We start from the raw sequence: 13,693 nt of genomic DNA on the forward strand, positions 1-13,693 counted from the left end.
GCTATCTGGAAGGAACATCCAAACTGTTCCTCATGTAACTGCTGCTTAGTGGTATTTTCATTTTCTTCTTCTGCCTGATTCCTTTCAGACATGTTAAATCACAGACATGGGTGATTGTGTATTAGTGACTGCAAAGGTTACCTAAATTAACACTGTGGGCTAATGTTATTTTAAATGGAGGGTGGGAGCACATCTGTTTCAGAGAGCTTTCAGATCGCCTGCGGTAATGACCACTTCAGCAAGCTGCTGCATGCACAGCTACTTATTCGCAGTAGTATTAACCACTGCAGCTGTGAGATGGCGTGTTTGGGTTCATGGCCATAGGCTCCTCTTCCTCACTGCCTTTGACGATTCCGCCCGATGCCAGCGTTGAGTGGGTGGCAGAGAGCGGCTCCCCTCTGCCCGTAACACGCGCGGTCGAAGGACGGGGCTGTCTGAGTCTCCTCCATTTCACTTGTGGCTCCCTCAGACAGGCTGGCATCGTCTGCTGCCATAACAAACATTATTTTTCAGGAATTGTTATATAATTCTATAGCACTATAAATATAATTGAGGTAATAAAAGTAAAGCAAGCTCTCTCATTTGTACCAGTGGATAAAAGTGCATGGTTTTTGCTGTTCCTCACGTCAGTTTAGGAAATGAGTTGGAAACAGTCACATGCAGAAGACTCCAGCTGAGGGAGATGTACCTCCCATGGGAGCGCCAGGTCACACGACTGACCTGCCTGGAGAAACGTGCCCTTTTCCACAGGTGTCCTTCTCCAGATGAAGGTGGGTGCAGCCTGCAGATACCTACATTGGACAAACCGAAAGGGAACAAACAGGCGGACGTTCAGCTGACACCTTCCTCATGTAAGTGGTTTTGCCTTAAAACATGGGAGAGCGGCAGCAGCGCTTTGCAGGGCAGCTCTGCCTGGTCAGAGGCAGGCAGGCAGAGGACTGCGGTGATGCCTTCATCTTCACGGCCTGTGACATCTCCAGCCGATGATACAGGAAACAGCTGGGATCTTGGAAAAATAGAGAGAACTGAGATGTGGACAGAAGCTAAGAGCCCTGTCCACAGACATAAGGGAATCCTGCATAAAATAAGGGGTTGTTGAAAGCTGTGTGGATTCCTTGGCTAACACCCTAAACCATTTGACCATCCTTACTAAATCTGTGTTGCCAAGTCTGTTGCCATTGAAATCTGAAAGCAAACATTAGCAGCCAAGAGCATCATGCTAATTAATTGCCTCAGGAGGATACAATTTCCAGGATCTAATGAAAGATGGAATCCAGCTCCCATATGTCCCACTTGATGGACCAAGAAAATGTGCCCATATTTTTCATAGAGACAGTGAGAAATGTCCAACTACTTGTCTTGCAGTTGAACAAAACTAATCAGCAGGCCAAGAGACGACTGTGCCCATGAAAAGCCAAATCAGACTGTGGCTGAGGAGCTGTCTGCATCTACTGCATTCACGGCACGTTCGCAGTGATACCTAGCATGAGCATCAGGACGTCGCTCTGTGCTGCTGCATTAGTGATCAGAACAGCAATACCCAAGACCTTGTGTGTAGCCACTTGGTACCTTTGGCAGGTCGTGAAAAAAGAGGTTAGTACGTCGTTCCTTGACAAAAAATGGAAAGAACAAACAGAGGTATTGGTATAAATCCAGACAATAGTGTTGAGCCCTACCTTGCCACGCCATAGGCTTGCTCTTGCTTGGACTGGAATCCTTTTAATGAGAGGCTCATGCCAGAAGGGTGCTGGGGTAACTGTGGGGCGGCAGCGAGGGCAGGACCCTTGGTCTCATCAGAAGGTGCCTGGCAGGAGCAGCCTGTCCGGTCGAGAGTGGGTATGATACCTCTGCGCACCCTCCTGCTTGGCTTCTGGCCCAAGGCTTGGCTTCTGGAGGCATGTGCAGTGCTTTTCCTCCGTTGTTCCGTTTGCTTAACTGTATAATGCTTATTTTAAAATGTATTATTTGAAGGCTGTGTCTGTTGCCAAGCTCCTTCTCCTCTGCATGTGGGAGGAACCCTCATACCACAGAAAGGCCGGGCACGCTGTTGTGCACGGGTCGTTACTGTACCGATAACCTGCCGCGGGTGAGACAGGTTCCCTATCCGCGTGTAGCAGTGTAATGTTATTTTCCTGATGAAAAGCTTCGGACGTGATTCCCAGTTTTGTCTGAATAAAGGTGACTGGTGACACGGTGACTGTGTGTGCTGGTTTGTACCATCAGACCCCGACCTGTGGCCTGCGCGGGGCCGGCTCCCGGGCCGGGCGCTCGCCCTGCTGGCTGGCGACATGGCGGGAAGGGTCACAAGGGCCATTTAGGGCAGTGGGAGGCTGAGGCGGGAAGCGGCAAAGGTAGCGCACAAGGCCGTGGCAGAGCTCTGCGTACGAGCCACAGTCCTCTGAGCGTCGCTTTATCCACCAAAGCACCACTGGTATTTGTTAAGTGGTCAATTCTGGATGCACTCGCCTTCATGTTTCATCTTTAAATATGATACATGTGAAACTACTAATCTAAAAGGAGTATCTCAATGATACGCTCAGTGAAAATGGGCATAGTAAAAACAGGTACAAATTGCATGGCACATTTTGCCTTAAATATGGAGGAAATGTATATTTTATTCCCTCTGTCCTGAGGCTAAGAAGTAAAAAAAAAAAAACAGGAAAGCCAAGGTAAGTAATTGCACCGCACCAGTCATTGTGCATCTCCTCAAGATCTCTCAGGTTCGTGGAGAAAAATGACATCGCCAAACTCCAATAAATTCCACGCGGAGCGGCTCATCGCTGCAACAGGCCTCCGTAAATCATTTAACAGCACGAGGGCTGCCGTTAATGCAGCCTGTGGGATAAAGGCAGACACTGGCTATTTTTCTGCAACTGGGCTTCAATTTCACTCTAGATTTTAGGTGACAGAAAGCTCAAAAAGAGCTTCTGGTAGCACTCTGAGAGATGAGATCAACCACTTATGAGTGTGTGTTTTGATGACACAGCCTAGGAAATTGAAGTGATTATTATTACGGAAGCACCAAAGTGATAAGTACCATGTAATATATGAGCAACCGTCAGTCAGACAAGCCAAGAAAGGTCATAATCCATTACAGGAATGTTGTAAATGTTATCATAAACTGACATCAGGATGCTGAGCTGGAATGCTTGCGCTTTTTTTTTTTTTTTTTTTTTTTTTAATATTGCTGTTCTTCAACTTCTCTCTGCCCTGGAAAGACAAGTTTAATATTCGTTTTCCTCTGAAAATGGAGTATTTCCAAAATCTTGAGGATAGCATAAGTAATTTTTCTAACATTTGTAGCTTTAATTTTTTTTCAAAGATCAGGGCTGATGTGTCACAGTAGCATCCAGGACACCATGGGCAGGTGAGGAAGGATAAAGCAGTACCAAAGTAATTCCTGGATATTTGCCCGTTGTTTCTTTATTTGAGCCATCACCCATTGCTTTATAAAGTAATGTAGTTACAAACAGTTATAAAGAGCTGCTGGAGCCTGAGGCAGCCCCTCCTTGGCCGCTGCTCAGCTCCCCGCGGCGCCCAGGGCCCCCGACGGCAGCGCTTGGCCCTTCGTGGCTGCCCTGGGGCCCCAGCAAACCCGACACGTGGCGTTCGCCACGGGTGCAGTAACGTGGCGCTGGCAGCGCCCGTGGGTCCCCGCGCGGCTTCCTCCGGGCCGAGGTGCTTACTGAAGGCATCGCACACCATTACTGTTTATTTAGAAAAATTACTGATCTCGTCTAGCTTGGAAGGGCTACAAATAAGCCATGTTCATGCCATGAAGGTGAATGTCCAAGAGGAAGCCAAGACAGGTCAACATGACTTGTATAAGATACTGCAAATCATTGCCTCAACTGAGACCTGAATGCCTGGAAGCACAGGCAGGAAAGTACATTTCCAGACTATCAAATTATCTTGGGCTAATAGTGTAATGCTTCTCACTGCTGTACCACATGTCCTGATGACTGAGCAGATAATGCCACAGCTGGAAAAGGATCGGAATTTCCAGAAGATGTCGGTAAGCTGAGTGCTTTCACAAGAAAGGCTGGGGTTTTTTTCTGTTATTTTAGGGGAAAACAAATGTGCTTATTCTTTATTATTCGTTTATATAGAGTAACATTCTATGATAAACAAAACCTCTAAATCACTCATCTGTTTTGCATCTTACCCTGCAAAGTGCTTCTTCATTCCTATGAATTTCCTTCTTTCTGTGATAGCAACAATATTCTTCCAATCACACGTGTTTCCAGAATTGGTATGAGCAGATCAGGTAGCAAAGCAATTAGAACAGGTTGTACCCCGAAGTGCTGTTTTAATATAGACTCTTTCAAGCACATACTTGGAGCAAACAGAAAATTCTGGGCCAGAGATATGAACCATAGCACTGCTTATGATCTCTGTGGAAGGGCATGACACCAAATGTGCTTTTAGGCTGCTCCGAGGTATGTCAAAGGGCATTAACTTCAGCACAGCTGGGCATATCCCCAGATTCACTTATGAATACATATTTCTTACGTCCTATATGTTAACTACAGTTAACATAACCTTAGTCATTAAGAATAAACCATAGAGTAAGCCTATTAGGGGAGATTTAGCATCTACACTTTTCTGCTAACATCTGCTTGGCTGACATACGTAATCTGCCTAGATGTCACAGTTTATATCCTATTTTCATTGGAGAAGGACGAAACCTGATTGGTGCTTTCATCTCCTCCTTTGGCTCGCTAGGAAATATTTCTTGCCAGCTCCAGCCCCAGAGGGTGCTCGGCGGGACTGCAGGCACTGAGAAGGTAAAGGTGCTGTGGTGGTTTCCTAACCTGGCCTGCCCGCACCTAGCTATACCACCCTGGCATAGCACTATTTGAACAGCAATCAGACAGTAGTAGCTTTCTGAGGACTTACGTTTCCTTTTAGTCCTTACAGACCTTAAGGATACGCACTGTAGTAATTCCAGAGCAGCGTAGTCCAAGGGGGAACTCAAAATTAGGGAAAATTAGACCATTTCTAATGAGATAGTTATTACACTGAATAATGATGATTATTGGTTCTGCTTAATAAAGCTGTCAGCCAAGGCAAAATATATATTAAGTTAAATTACATTACATTACATTTCTGTCAACTCAGATATTCGGCGCGGGCACAAACTGCGGGCACAGGGAGATGTTAAAAAGTGCTGCTTTTCTCAAATAGCATAAAATGTGAAGTTTTTTTTTAAAAGCACCCCTTTAAAGGCCTGATTTAAATCCCATTAAATCCACTGTGGTGAAGATTCACGCTGCCTTCAGTGCCCTACAGAGCAGGAGCGTTCTCTCATATTCACTGTGCTAAATATCTAAATGCTCTTAGCCTGCTTCCAGTCACATACAGGTGATGTGGTGAGGCACAGCGAGCTTCTCGAGGCCACCGAAGTGACAGTGCTATGTGCCAGGTGGGGGATTAAACAGCAGGAATTGTCAGCCGTAGCAGCCCAAACCCCACCAAGCTCCAGAGGAATCCTCTGCCTTGTGCCCTTCCTGCCCACTGCTTCCCCTGCTCTTCCTCCTGACCTACATGAAAATGGAAAACAGACTACAGAGTGTAAATTACACTGCTCATTTCCGAGGAGAAAACAGGAAAATATTGTCTATTGGCTAAAACAGAGATGTCTGCCAGGCCAAACTCAGGCAGTGGAGCAAGACGCTTAGCAGTGAGGTGACTCACCAGAGGCGCCTTGGCACGATGGGCCAGGCCGGGGCTTTCCCTTCTGGAGGGGAAATTTGACTGCTCAATGTGCTTTTCCCTAGAACAGGACAAAACTTCAAACTCAGAAGGTCCCACAGCACCGAGGGATGACGGGTGTCCCTCGGACGGTGCCGCTCTGCGCCAGGACGCTCTCCAGCAGTCAGCTGAAGAAGCAAGGAGAAGCCATGAGCGCGTTGCTGCTACCCCACCTCTTCTATGCAGGTTTCACCTAAAGGGATGTTTCTTTATGATATTTTGATATAAGCTAGACCATATCTTTCTTACGGAAAAGGTGCTCACTGCAGCAGCAATCTCAGTACCTTTTATAGCTTCTGAGAGCGATTAAACAAGTAGTAATGAGACATGACTGGCTATGCAGCTCTGCACATGGACCTCATGGCCTGGGGTCCATTAGGCCTTGCAAGGCCAATGTGGCGCACCCTGAACCTGAGGGAGCGCAGGTTCTGCTCTATAATTTCATTTATTTGGGAGCACTATTGCTCTTACGAACAACAATGCACTACCTCAAATGAGGAGGATAATGTGGTTAATAAGTCGCAGTATACGTGGATAGAAGATTTTTATCATGCGCTGAAACATTTAGTAATCAACAAGATTCCTCCTCTTCTGAAGCCCATTTTGCAGAGTTCCACAAACGAGGTTCAACAGTCACCATTTCATTAGCATTATATGGTTGCCATGGCAATGTGGTACCAATGCAATCGAGGGGCTTTTCATCCCAGGCTTATTATAGAAGTGCTCTTCCCATCTAAGATACATCAATATGGCAACAGCAAACAGACCTTACCATCTGAATATTACCACAGAATTTCAACCTGTGCTAATTTGGATAGGAACATATCATACTATTGGCATCAGACCCAGAAATGATCAGAGATGGAGGTTCCTGAATGCTGGACACAGCCAAGTCTCCCTGCTGCACCGGGGTGATTTCTCTCATTGCTTCCTGCAGCGTCTGAATTTGCTCTCAGAAAAGCAGCTGGCTCTGCTGTGACCACCGCGCGCGACGGCTGGGAGGCCACAGAGCTGCAGGTGGCCACATCAAAGGGAAAAGCAGCCGTGGATACTGAGGAATAAACCTGGAGCTGGAGAGGCCTCGGAGCCGACTTCTCCGAGTGGATTGCGGCTCACGCTGGGGAATCGCTGCCAAATGCAACGTCTTGGCTTCCCCGCCTGTAAAATGGGGATGCTGACCCTGTGCCCTGTGTGTGGGGCACCCCGTGTATAACCGAGGAAAAATGATATATAGTACGGCTAAATATTGTTATTAAGTAAAGTAGCAATGTTTTTAGCGGTTCCAGGAAAATACACAGCACAGAGCTACAATTTGAGGAACGTCGCTGGGAGGATCCGGGCTCCCCCCGTGAGGCACAAAAGAGCTGGCAGCCCGAGCGCACGGTGCAGCATATGCGCTCGTGGAGGAAAAGAAAGATAGCCACGTCGTTAAAAAATCAGGACAGTTTGTACTTCTTTAAAAACAAAAAATATTGTAGGCTGCAAGAGCAGTTGCTGCTGCAATCTGAGCAAGCAGAGCAACAATTTAATATAAGACAGCAGCAGGGTGGCTTGTTTATTGTATGCCACAACATTTTTGTGTAGATTTTCGTTGTTTTGTTGATGATCATTTCCTACTTAGATAGGAAATATCTTTCTCCATCCCGACATATAATGTTCAGTCTATCATTTCTCAACTTAATCATGTTGTGTCCTTTACAGCAGCAAGGGTAAATTATAGACAAGATAGTACTCAGTATAATCAAAGATGTGTTCCATTTTATATGATAAGTTTTGTCTGATTTAAAAAGGCAGTTTCCTCTCCAGCTGAGCACAGAAAGAGAAAACTCCACTAGCAGATGAAAAAGCACCTCAGCAGAGAGGCCTCTCCTCCATTAGGATCCTATTGTTCACTTGTTCACACACAAAACTAACCATTGCTGCTGCTATTAGCTATTAATTTTTCTCTCTTTTTTTTTTTTTTTTTTTTTTGCATAATACGCCCAGAGGACCAGCCGAAACCAGGACCCACTTGTGCTAAGCAGCCTGCCCAGGAATTTGAAGAACACATACGATGTTCTAGGTGAAGAGGGCTTTGTCTTGGAGTTTTGCTTGCTTGCTTGCCTGCTTTCCCTCTGCCTCTCTCTCTCCTGAAAATCCCTGTAATGTAAAATGGTTAAACTCTGGGGGAAGAAGCATTCATCTTCTGATCAGTAAATACTTTCTTGTGCTGAATGGTGCCTGCTGACTTTACTGCTGCTACTGCAACCTTTTAAAATGCTTCCAGGAAATCTCATTAGATTTTAACTTTATTATTATTATTATTAAGGAATCTGAAGAGAGTTTGTGATAATCCCAATTTAACTTTTTAATAAAATCTGCAAATAATATGCCAGCATGTATTTGATCTCATATACATATCTGATAAGAATGCTGATTTGTAGTAAAATTTGCAGACATGGGTCTGTTGTCATCGGATTAATGAATATAAAAGCTGGCAGCTTTATGCTGGCAATATTACGGTAAGCCTATATTTTTATAGTAGTTCTGAGCATTGCCTTCAGTACTGGTGAAGATTAAGATTTAGCATGCAGAAGTAATGCCCATTATGATGAGATTGTCCACAGTGAATTGAGAAGGACATTTGCTTAATTAAAAGTATTTATCTTAGATGATTTAAGAACTATGTCCTACTGCCAAACTGAGTATGTAAATATATTCCCTACAATCAGCTAAATACCGATGGCTCTACTGAAGAGAAGAAGAAAAATGTAAAAGGAAAATGATAGAGCTGATTCCGCGAGAACTCGGAGGGGTCCCAAGGACCTGACCCTGGTCCGTGGATGGGGAAGGTGCCACCGCGTGGAGAGCGCGGCGGGATCCTCACAGCTCTGCTCCCCGCCAGCTCCCACCAGCTCCCGGGTCCTGCCGGGCCCCCGGAGCGGCGCTTCCCGGGATGTCGGGGCACCCGCGCAGCCCTTCCGGCTGAGGCTGCTGCAAGGAGCCAGGTCGACCCAGCCAAGCGCAGCAGCAAGGCCCGTTGCTCTGCACACCCTCCTCATTTACTCATTATTTCTTATCTTCATTTAAATTCCAGACCATTTTTTTTTCTTTCTCCATAAGCTAATAGGAAAAATACGTCTCCCCCCCCGCAAGTCATTTAATTCAAGTAATTTGTTTTGATGCTTGCTCGGAGCATTCAAATAGCAGCTGACAGCAGCTGATATGTGCTACGTTCCTGAAGCGCTGGAGGAAACGATCTGCACAAGCCCCTGGTGATGCCGGCCCGGGTTCCCCGCGCGGGGCCGTGCGGTGCTGGGGCCGCGAGGGCCCCGGGATCCCCAGCGCCGCTGCCAGCACCAGCTTCAAGAAGGTAAAACCCGGTGTAAACCCCTGCTCTGCACCTGCACGGGGAGTAACGAAACCCAGGCCGTGTCACATCCTGTCTAGGTACTGGGAAAACGCAGGGAGAGAAGAGGGAGAAATGAGCAAAATATACAATAATGTACGAGGTGCCTGCTGTTAACTTCAAAGCTCGGGAGGAAAGCTCAACTGCTAGAGTTTGTGAGTGTGGAATTTAGACACGGGTAAATAGAGCAACACATTAAGCGTGTTTTTTTCCTCCAGAGCAAAATTAAATAGGCATACAGAGCAAATTATAATATTTAGAACTTCCAGGGCACATTCCAGTTGAGGATCACAAAATAATTTGAAAATATTAATGAATTAGCCTCACAGCTTGCTTTCAGGTAGATAATAATAATAATTACTACAAACAATAATAATAATAATCATCATTATTCTTATAGCTTCAAAGAAATGAAAATTGAGGCACAGAGAATGAATGCATTTGTCCAAAGTCTGTTTTACTGCTCTAAGCATCCTTCTCTAAAGTTATTATGTTTCACATTTATCCTTTTCTAAATTCTGCATGCAACATATTTCTCAGTTTGAGTTCTAAAAACCAATCAGCCGAGCATCCTTATGAAGCTGTTCTTATGAATATCTCCATTTGCATTTGAATTCTCCAGCAGCAACAGTCCTGCTTTAAAAAAAATAAAAAAGGAATAAAGAAAATAAATAAAAATCTGTCAAGGGGCCATCTGTGACTTGGTATCAGAATACTACCAAGAAGTTCTGAGGAGCAAAGTTCATTTTAAGTCTAATGCATGATGCTTTTTGGCCTAGGGAATTAATTCAATCCCATGATTTGTTTCTCGATGCAGAACAGCATCTTTGTGCTGCGTATGTGTGATCCTGCATTTAGTACATGTACCCATGCCTAAATACGAAATGTCTTACATGGTAAAACACTCCTCTTGATGGCCCAGGATATTTGCCACTTTTCTAAGGAGTATTAGGAAATAAGGGATCCCTGATCCTGGCAAGATGAGGACTGGGATTATATGTTCTGAATGGAAATATATAAAAGTTAGGAATACTTATCTGCAGGCTTTTTATTATCTCCTCTTCAGGTGCCAAAGTCTGATGAGTCTCAGCTTTAGCTCTTTACTTTCATGCATGCAATATTTGGGATTAACTCCAGGAAACAGGAAAAATAGCATTAACATCATTCTAATGCACCACATTATTTTCCCTTCCTTTTTTTTTTAACCATTAGGGTATGCAAATGTTCAGTTAACTGGTCCTCAACTTTTCTCTTTATTGAATTGCTTTCACTATGGCAAAATAAATATTCATAAAGAAATGTGGACAATAAATCATTTCAAATTGTTCAAAGTCGTTTTCTTTGCAGACTGCATATATATTCAGCTGTAACTCGCCTTTAATATTTCATTCAAAAGGAAGACTTGTAGAAGGACAATAGAGATAATGTGTCAAGTAGTAATTAAAATAAGGGGTAATGATTAAAACCATTTCAATCTACACTGTGCTCTGTCAAATTCATAATCTCCCATATTGGTTAGGATGACTTTCCACTCGCTTTATATAGAAACTCAAACTCACCTTCTGCTGAAAGACACTGCACAGCACACGCTATTTCAGCTCTGAGGCTGCGGGCTGCAGAGCCCTGCGCATCTCCGGGGCCTGGGCACATGCTCTGCGCATGCGCAGGTGCAGGCAACCTGTCTCACCACTCAGATTGAATCTATAAACCAAAAGAAATGAAATAAATAATATTTGGAGATCTTGGTTCAAATCCAGGTAACAATGATGTTTTATGCCTCTTTATATGTGTTTAGGCAACTTAAATACTCCTCCATATTTGGCCCAAACTCATTATCTTTCCTGATTTGTTACTTGTTTTAGGCCCTGTTTCAAAAGAGCACTTACATGCAAACTTAAAGAAATTGATTTAGGTAAGCATTTCTCGTTGTGTTAAATCTTGGGCAGACATTCAACTTTGAAATCAATTGGACTTATGAGCAGTCCTGACCTTGGGGTCTAAATGGTGGCTGAATCAGTGCATCGACAGAAAGATACTGGAAAAGATAATATCCATGTCTAATCAGAATTATAGTCTCTATTTTCATGGGAAATTACCCATAGATAACACATTATTCTGCTTAAGAAATCCATTTTACGGCATTTATTAGAAAGCCCCAACTCACACTTTCTGTATATGCTAAAGATGGCAGATGAACAGTGTCATTCCATGATAATGTATCAAATATTCTTTAAATGAAAAAATAAAGCACAGGACAAGCACAGGCACGAGGGATCATTTGTAATTATGTACCGAGACCCTCTCAATTGCCTGGCGTGCAGCAGCCTCTTGAAGGCTGGGTGGATGGGGCAAGCGTGGCTCTGCATTCCCAGGGTCTTAATGACAATTGCATTTGAAATATCCTCTCACAGAGCATCTAGAAATGAAACTCTCACCTAAGAGGGATCACATTTGCATGGGAGGTCTGTTCAGTTTACACATGAAATTATCAGGGATCACACTCTTTTACATGCTGAGAGCAGCAAGAGTTAAAAACCTGCATGTTTCTGCTATTGTGGTATACTGCGTATACGAGCACAACCATGACTAAATCTATGAGATTACAAGAAGCAGTTGGTGAAAATATTGCTGCTATGATATGTGAAATAAAAAGGTCTTCTTGCTATCCTTAAAAATGTTTCACTTACGTTTAGCCATTTGCCTAAAATGACTATAGTATAAAGATGGCAAAAAGAAGCTCTTAGGCACTGTTTATGGAGTCAAACACAAAGACAGAAGGGGCAATAAATTATGATGGGCTCCATCATGGTATTTACTATGATGCATGGTGAATAAGAAGACCCTAACGAGCTGGAGGAGGAGGACACGGGTGCCACCTCACTGCGCAGTTGCAGGGGCACAGTGTGACTCACGTAATTCCCCTGGCTTCTGAGCAAGGTTTAGGAATAAAACAGGGGGCAGCTGCACCACGTCTCTCAGACTCGCAGTGGTGGCCGCCCCCCGTTACCTGTGCGTGACCTAGCACTGGCCAGGCTGCCTTTAGTGGTGCTGAACATGGAATACACACTGCTGCATTGCACGCACATCGCACACCACCTCGGAGCCCAAAGCTCTCATCTCAAAGGGCAGGCTGTGAGGGGAGAGCACAGGGTCGGGACATATCTGCTCCTGTTGTATAATTTTCAAATAACCAAGAAAGAAAAATGAAACTCCTGTCATTCTCAGTCATGTCACCTAATCCACCTCAGAAGAGGGCAAGGCCAGAGCAAATCTGCAAGCTGCTGTGTTGCTGCTTGGGATCGGTATTGCCACACCTGGTCTCAATTGGAGCTAGATTTGCCTAATTAGGATCACCTGTTCTCAATTAAATCAGATGGTGCCTAGCAGGGGCAGAAGGTTTATAGAGCCCATGGGAAAGGGGAAGAGCTTTTTGCTAGATCCCCATTCTCTTGTGCTAGGATGAGTTACTGGAAGGAAGATGGTGCCCTGTGGAGCTGGGACCACCTTGAGCAGCTCTTTAGCTTCTGCTGAAATCTCTCTAATTTGGAGTCTTTAATTACAGAGGTGAGTTTTGTCACTGATTTAAATGGCCTGGGGTTTCATGCTCCCCATATACCTTTGATTAGAGTGCTGTTTCTCTGACAGTGCATGTAACAAGAAGCTCCCAGAGAAAAAGTTTAGCGTTTCCCCCACCTCAGTTGAGAACTATTTATGACAATAAGTCTTTTTGAGGAAATGGAAGAAAGTGACTTACTCTTCTTGTGTTTATTTTTTTTTTCATTCTGTTGTGCCCAAGCATGCTTGTCACAGTTATTCTCCTGTTTAATTTAGTTATCAATTGGTTCCTGAAAATCTCTTTGATCAGTCTCTTTTGATTTTATTTCTGGCTCTATCTGCCAGTGTTGGGCCAAATTCTTAGCGTTGATTTGTGCTGATTTCAGTAGAGCCAATGCTGACTTCCAGCTGCTGAGGAGCTGGCCTGTTAATGTCCCATTCTAATCACCTTCCCTTCCTGCCTTATCTCCTTCTTGCTAAAAGGACTTGTTCGCTGCTTCCTGAACAGGCAATAATAAGGAAGATGTGAAGCTATCCAAATAATAAGAAAGGAAGTCATAGATACGCCCGGTGTTCGTGTTCTTTAACATTTTAGAATGTGCTGTTGTACTTTCCCATGGGGAAAAAAAATAAAAAAAAGGTTCAGCATGGTGTGTTACCTTATAGCAACTTTGCACCCTGCGGTAGCATACAAGCTAATGTGAGGTGAAATGTAACAGAGCAGAATAGCTAGATATGAAACACATTATTTTTAAAGCTCATCCACTGAAGTTGTGGTGGAGGGATAAAGAAAAAAATATTCCCCCCTGCTAGCATGCTTGCTTTTTTCCATAATTACCTGGAAACTGTGAAGGCACCTAGATAGGCTGGGCGGAGGGAACCATTAATCTATTCAGCACTGTAATATGATTAATTTTGTTACATCCAAAGCATCTTTATCAGAAGGATGTTTGGTCCTGAGGCTTTGCTTTTTTCCCCTCTTTCAGTGCTCTGGCT

At 44.3% G+C, this 13,693-nt stretch overlaps 1 long non-coding RNA gene across 1 annotated transcript; it reads left to right on the forward strand.

Annotated features, from left to right (window-relative positions):
• The first annotated feature begins 737 nt into the window (after window positions 1–737).
• LOC148594738 (uncharacterized) lies at window positions 738–3,363 on the forward strand. Its single transcript, XR_015913348.1, has 2 exons — window positions 738–770; window positions 3,323–3,363. It is a non-coding gene; the product is annotated as an uncharacterized LOC148594738 (long non-coding RNA).
• The last annotated feature ends 10,330 nt before the right edge of the window (window positions 3,364–13,693 follow it).

The sequence above is a fragment of the Tinamus guttatus genome, unplaced genomic scaffold (genome assembly GCF_059628265.1).
Source record: "Tinamus guttatus ecotype Peru unplaced genomic scaffold, ASM5962826v1 Tinamus_guttatus_pri_ptg000211l, whole genome shotgun sequence".
Classification (NCBI taxonomy): Eukaryota; Metazoa; Chordata; class Aves; order Tinamiformes; family Tinamidae; genus Tinamus; species Tinamus guttatus.